This window comes from Calidris pugnax, unplaced genomic scaffold (genome assembly GCF_001431845.1).
Source record: "Calidris pugnax isolate Ruff unplaced genomic scaffold, ASM143184v1 scaffold28, whole genome shotgun sequence".
Classification (NCBI taxonomy): domain Eukaryota; kingdom Metazoa; phylum Chordata; class Aves; order Charadriiformes; family Scolopacidae; genus Calidris; species Calidris pugnax.
Window position 1 is genome coordinate 6296405 of NW_015090842.1, and position 7030 is coordinate 6303434.

Here is a 7030-nt window from a genome sequence, read left to right on the forward strand (position 1 = left end):
TGCTCCAGGTGTGGATTCTTCATCTCCCTTTCCATATACCTATACGTGGTGCACAGGACTCTCTGCTGTACGTGCCAGCTGTGGGTGCGTGGGGAGGTGGACAACAGATGTGAAAAGGGTCTATGTGTATCCATGAGTCCCTGCAGTGCCACTTAGAAGTCACACCAGTGTCCCTGGCGAGCACGTAGCAGGGAGGAAAGGCAAGAGCTCCAGAGTCTGGGTTGCCACAGTAACCCTTATTCTACTGCCTTTGGCTTCTACACGGGGGAAAACCTTTCAGTCTGTAAACACCCAGCTCCATGGACGTGCCTGACACTGGTAATATTTGTGGTGGGGCTATTTATTGCCAAGAATCAATGAAGAGCCCTGCAGGACCATCTTCTTGCTTCTGAATCTTCCCACAACTTCCAGACTCCCCTCCATGCAGCCAAAAAACCCCAATAAAGGTAAGTCTGGGGGAGCGTTTTGAATCCAGAGCTTCTCTCCTTTCTTTCCCCCAATGGCACTCCTGATTCAGCAATGGGGCAGAGGGAATATGTTGTCATCACAAACATCTATTATTTCTGTGATGTGTTAGTGCATTGTAATGAATATGTGTTTTCCGAAGGTGCAGTTGGGTTTTTTTCTTTTCCTTTACTGTCACTGTAGCTCTCTTAACTCTCTGTTTCCTACTCTTCACTGAGATTAAAGGTTTCCCTCCCACCTACCTCCAAAAAAAAAAAAAAATCTGAGTAATGGGAATGACAGAACTCATGTAATTGGTCCCGCTTTGCATGTTTCCAGGCTGATTGCCTGAATAAGGGCTGATCCAAATTCCCGCTGAAGTCAATGAGAGCCTTTCCACTGAAACAACAGCTTTGTTTTGGAGGAGCTTTATGGAGGAGCAGGCTCAAAGCCAGGCAAGTGCAAGTAGCCTTGTTCCATGGCTGTTGTGGAATAAGGACAACTTAACCCTGCTGAGGATGGGGCTTGGTACGTTCATTATAAGCATAACTGAGCATAAATGGTTATTTAGGCGCATGTACAAAGATCTTTTTTTCAGAGCTAATATATATGCGTATATATAAATATATAAGTTGTCCAGTAATATAAATTAGATCACAGTATGGAGAACATATGAATTATAATGCCAAGATATTTTCCATGTAGGAAAATTAAAGAATACGTCCCTTTGAGATGTTCTTTCTGTTGCTGCATATCCCAGTCGCAGAAATACGGCAAGTGTTTTGTCAGTAGCTCTCTGCTGTCCCAAATGTGAGCTCCCCAGAGACATTTCAGAGGGCTGAGTGAATTTACCTTTTTCCCCCTGTATTCATACACATACAGAGCTCTCCTTTTGTGAGTGCACCTGTTGATTAGCCAGGAGTATTTTCCTCTAAAAATATCTCGCAACAATATTCCTTGCATATGGTACACAGGTTTGAATACCCAGGCATTTATGTGCCTGATAATGATAGAGACTGTTGACTTGCAAATCCTCTTTGCACAGGCAGGTCATACCTAGGTGGGTGGAATTACATGTAGCCCAGGTCACGGGCTATTTTATATATTGGTTTAGCAACTGTACAGAATTTTTGCAGATGAACAGCTAATTAATTTTAACGGGATGTCTTATGTTCGCTTTTGGACTAGACCAACATAACGTCTTCATTGTCAAATGAGGCCTTTCTGTCCCTGCACAGGAAAATACATTGCTCTATAATTACTGAGCAGCTACTGATAATGATGAAAATGTGGTGAAATTTAAGAGAATTATAAACCAGTCTTTAGCAACTGAGTATTTCCCCATAGACCATCTGCTTTGTTTGCAGGCTCTGCTATGGATGTCCATTTTGTCTGGCTACACCTCTGTAATAGCCCCAAATTTTTCCAGATTTTCCCATTTGGAAAATATCCAAAATAGGCTTTTGACAGCATGACTCTGTCTCAGGCTCCAGTCAGCAATGCTGATGCCCTGTTACATGGTATAGTGTTGTGCTTCCCTTCAGAAATAACACTATTATATTATGGCAATTATTAACTGGTTAATCACGGGAGCACTTACCTGCACAAAAAGCCAATAAAACAGAATATACCCAGTTTATAGATAGAACATTGAAATGAAGAGAGAAAGATTAACGTCCTGGGTCTCCAAAGGTGCTGTGGCTGCACAGTGACCTGGGAAGCACTGGGGTATTTCTGAGGCAGTGGGGGCAATGGCCAGAGGCTGAGAGAGGGAGGGAATCTGTGCGCTTCTTGTGAAGTTAAACCGCAGCAGTAAAATCTCAGGCACTTGTAGTGCTGGGTGTCTGAGCTCCCTGGGAGGCTGCCAAGAGGCAATCCCTACCTTCCTGAAGATTTTGGGAGGGAGCTGGTGCCCTGTGCCCTGCGGTGGGGTGGACCCACTCTGCCCAGCATTGCAGGAAGTGGCGGTGGTGTGTGATAACTTGGTGGTCTGAACTTTCAGGAAGGGGAAAAGAACCAAACCAACCCACCGTTTGCTGCTCGCCAGGAGGCTGCCCTGACTGGAGTCGCTGGCTCTGTCCCAGGGGAGGAGAGATGGCTTCTGATCCTGTTCCTGCTGAGCTGAATTTCTTGTTTGAAACCACTGCCAGGTGACCCTGCTGGCGCTGTCTTATCTCCACTCTGTTAAAGGGCACTTTGGGCATTGCCTGTGGGAGTTGAGGGGGAGAAAATCAGGTACAGAAGAAAGGACTGCAAACATCAGCTGCCTCTTGCAGATGCAACACAGCTCCAAACACTCAGCATGGAAAGGGCTGGTGTCTCCCGACCCCTTGCAGGAGCTCCCTTCCCTGCCAGGGACAGGGGACTTCCCTCCCTGCCCACCCATACAAGTTGACCTCTTGGTGCTGCCTTATTGGCATGTCCAAGTGCTGCATGAGAAATATGTGTCTGAGTGTGGCAGAGTGAGTTTTGGTTTATTTTGCTTCCAGAATCAGTTACCTGCACACCCCAGATCACAGAGGAGACCACTGCTAACTGCTGATCGGCTTGTCTTGAACCAGACCCTTCAGAAGGAAAAACCAGAGTCATCCATGGCCATGGGGATTGTGGACATACCAGGTGGGCAACAGGAAAAGTATGTGAGCCCAGGTAGGAGAGCATTTCTCTCATGAAGCAGCTAGTGGGGATGGGGCAAAGGTGGTCAAATTGCTGCTGCAAAAGCCTGAGCGACCCAAAATATTTGGTAAAAAGTTTACTGGCCACAGCAGCCCTGGGCAAGGTGGGCAATGGGATACAGAAGGTTCCCAGGCTGTTAACCAGGCTGCTGGCTTCTCCTCCAGCCCCTTCTTCAGCTACCAGGACAAGCAGTGGTCATGCATATGCACCATCTTGCTCTCCTTGCCATCTTTGTCCTTCTCTTCAGCGCTCTCCACCTCTCCTCCTCTCCAGATGCCAGCAAAGTCACTGCTACGGTGGCTCAGAGCCTCCCCAGCCACTCCCCAGCCCTTGCAGACCCACCTACTGGCATGTTCAGAAAAACCAGCATGACACTTTGCTTTACAGTTCAGAACTTTCTCCTCAACGTTTTCATAGTTTGACAACACTGCTGGCATCTCCAGGAGAGGTGGCCCACGAGATGGAGGCAGCTACAGCACGTTAGTTATTGCTTGTGAAATGGAAGACAACTTCTCCTTCCTCATATGCACCCCGGAGCCTTGTGCTGGGGTGGCAGAAGCAGCTACAGGTGTCCCCACGGGGCTGTGACCACGCTTGAGTGAGGATCCCGCCCCGATGTGTCCCACCACAGCTGTCTTGATAGTAACAGCCAGATGTATGGGCAGGTTTTTCATCAAAGCAGCTACTTAAAATGTGGGTTTTTTTGCTTCAAACCCTCACAAGATAAAGCCATTCATGTAGAAAAGCCGATTGTTCCCCTTGTAATGGAATTTAACTGAATTACGACCACTTACATGTAAGAGATTTATGCTGAAACCCTCAGGAGTGGAAGGCCCTACAGACCAACGTGGTCTCCTCACTCTGCATTAGCACCCTCAGAGTTGGCTTGTGTGAAAAACCTAATATTGACAGGGTAAAGATAAGCGGAGGAGATAGATAATTTTTGATACTCACCAGCCCTCAGAAAGATGCCTCAGATAGTGGAAACACCAGAATTGAGATGTGGTCACTTCCTCGCCAAGAAAAAGCCAAGCAAAGTCCAGCACAGCTACTCCCTTCTGTGGTCCCATGGGCAAAAGGTGCTGCCATAGTTGTGGGCTCATCCTTCGGTCCAGGGGGTGGACACCACCAAAACTGCACGTGATGGATGCTGTGGAAACAAATCAGGAAAAATATGTAGCCACAGCTATTTGATGTCTATAATTACTGAAGGAAGGCGATGAATATAAAGCATGAGGGAGTTCTGCCATTATGAATATGTTTATAGGCCATGAATATTATTTACCAGCCTTGTATCAGGGCAGCCTACTTCTATTAAATTCCCTTTGGAAATTAAAGGTTGGAGCCAGCCAAGGCTCAGGGTATGCAGTGTTCCCTTTCCCAGTGACCCAGAGCTCAGCAGGATGGGAGAAACAGCCCTTGTGTCAGAATGTAAGATTTTATACTAATTCCATTTAAAACACCTCGATTGTTTTATTACTTTAAAAGTCTCTCTTCTGTCCTCCCTACTGAAACCAGGCAGTTAAGTAGAATGCCATATAATCTGTATATTAAGCATCCAATAATATATAATATAATGTAATGTAATATAATTAAAATATAATATAATACAATATAATACATACCTTGCTTTGTTATACAGCCCATCACAGAGGTCATTGTAAAGGGGAGTTGCTTAACAGTGAGCAGACACTTGACTGTTACCCCAAACAGGGCACCCTAAGCTTTTAATTCCCCAGGCAAACATCGCAGCACATAATACTTTGCTAAAGCAGGGAGGGAGAGTTATTTGATGCAGCCTCTCAGGAGAGTTAGGATGAGAGAAGGATTTCAGTAATAAATTAAATGTTGTCAGCAGTTTAAATTTATAAATAAATAAGTAAAAGCAAGTGCAATGACATTGAGGGTCTTCTGGGAAAAGCTCAACCAGCTTCAGGTCCTGCCAAGGCTGGGAAACTGCGTTACAGCATCCAGGTGGACAGCAGTGTCCTTTCCAAGGACATTCCTGTTTGCACCTTCACCCCACGGTCACTCTCCTCGTAACCCCACCAGCCCGAGCTGGACTTTGCCCTCTGTGCTGTGGGGATGGGTGTAGGCCCACCATAGCCACATTACCCAGTCGCTGTGATTGCAGTTTATTGCCCCATCAAGCCTGAAATTAGCCCCAATGATCTGGCACAGAGATGAAATGCAAAGAGACTCCAGCAAGGCTCCTGGGTCAAGATCAGCCTTTTCTTACCTTTAGGGCTCATTGGGTGAGCTTTGCCCCCTGATGGCCCTGGGCACACCTGGGGAGAATGACAGCGCGTGGTTTTAATGGCTTGAGGAGCAAAGTGTGCAGAATGGGAAGAAAAAGGAGAGTGATGCAGGAATGACAGCACGGGATAGCGAGTTGAGAAGAGAATTTGAAAGACATGGGAAGAAATGCTCAATATCAGCACTATGTTATAGGGAGAGGAGTTGAGAAAAGCTGAGTACCAGAGTACCAGGAGAAATGGGTTTTGCTCCTCCTAGTTGGTTAGAACACACTTGTGTCTTAACAAGACTCCAAAATTAGCTGGAACAGATCCTCAATCACTTCACAAGTTTGCCAAGTGACTGCTTGTGGCACCATCTGTGGTCTGAAATGATTTTGGGCAAGGAGCACAGTGGGGTCTGTTCACATATCGCAGAGTGTCAGGTCCATGGGCTTCTTTTGGGTACGGTTCCCACTGGAACTGCAGGTCTGTCTGCTTGGCTTTTGGCTTCTCTTCGTCAGAATGAGGGGCGCTCACCCTGTGGGAAGAGAAAGGGTTATTCCACATACAGCAAGATCCACCCAGGAATATGAACTTTCTCTTTGTACCAAATTGGATCTGCCCAGAGGAGCATGGTGAGGGCAGGCCCTCCATTGCCCTCAGCGCCTCTCAGCTTGGGTATAGGTTTTTGCTTGTGGGGTCAAACAACTGATGGGATTATAAAGAGCCAAGTTTTGATACAGGAGTGGAGCTGTGTAACGGGTTGCCACAGACATCTCTGTTTGGTCTGATTTATTATGTCTGCTAATTATTCCAATAAATCAGTGTTTGAATGAAACTTGCTGTTGCTACTAAATGTGAAGGACTGCAACTACTGTTGGGGAGCTAACGGGAAAGAATCCAGCTGCATATATGAGAGAATTAATAGAGACTTAGCTTGACAAAATGCAAGCAACGTTCATAGATACAGGATCAGTATGAAGCACACCGAAAGGATGGAGCTCCCTATGTGTCATAGTCCCCACGTTGCCAATAGCATCTTCACCACCACGACATCCTCAGGTGCTCCTTGTAGGGAAAGATGGAGGAAGACACACTCCTCTCCCAGTGCTTTCTTACGTTCTCTGGGATTTACTGTAATAAAAAAAAAAAAAAGCATGTAAATCATAGGGAACAAATTAAGCAACAGCAGTGCTGACGTTCTGGTGTGTGCTATTTGAGGTAAGGGGGCTGCAGGGGCAAATTATGGTGCTGAAATCTCACTGCTTTTCAGGAACAGTGCAAAAACCTTCCCAGACTGAACGCATGCAGGATTTCTCCCCCCTGTTTCCAAACAAATAGTAACCTAATACTTGGGAGAAAAAAAAATAATACTGCCCAAGCGCATTCAGCTAGGTACTGAAACAAAAGAAATACCCCTTGTGTCACAGCCCAGGCCAGCCCCTGCAGGAGGCATGAAATGAGTGAGAACGCGAAGCAGCCTCTGCTCTAATAACAACCAGGTCGTGCATGTGTTGAGTCAGTGCTGCTGGGTTTGCTCACTCACTCCAGCTCTCGTGCTCCACCCTTCTGCTTTTTTTTTTTTTTTTTTTTTTTTTTTTTTTTTTTTTTTTTTTCCCCTCATTAAAAAAAAAAAAAAAAAAAAAAAAAGTTCTAGGAAAAATATTAAACCC

The 7030-nt window shown here is 45.9% G+C and overlaps 1 protein-coding gene and 1 long non-coding RNA gene across 4 annotated transcripts in view; one reads left to right on the forward strand and one right to left on the reverse strand.

The window, feature by feature from the left end:
- Positions 1–294: 294 nt before the first annotated feature.
- The window catches only part of LOC106888089 (arylamine N-acetyltransferase, pineal gland isozyme NAT-3), an 11057-nt gene continuing 4321 nt past the window's right edge, over positions 295–7030 (forward strand). Inside the window, exons 1-2 of one of the 3 annotated variants that reach the window (XM_014942115.1) lie at positions 295–446; positions 2934–3093. The gene's annotated coding sequence lies outside the window, so the exon portion shown is untranslated. The remainder of the gene's footprint in view (positions 447–2933; positions 3094–7030) is intronic. The other 2 variants (XM_014942114.1, XM_014942116.1) reach the window with 2 other exon arrangements.
- LOC106888090 lies at positions 4099–6465 on the reverse strand. The gene is made up of 3 exons (XR_001412032.1): positions 6346–6465; positions 5599–5895; positions 4099–4270 (listed from the first exon to the last, which is right to left on the reverse strand). It is a non-coding gene; the product is annotated as an uncharacterized LOC106888090 (long non-coding RNA).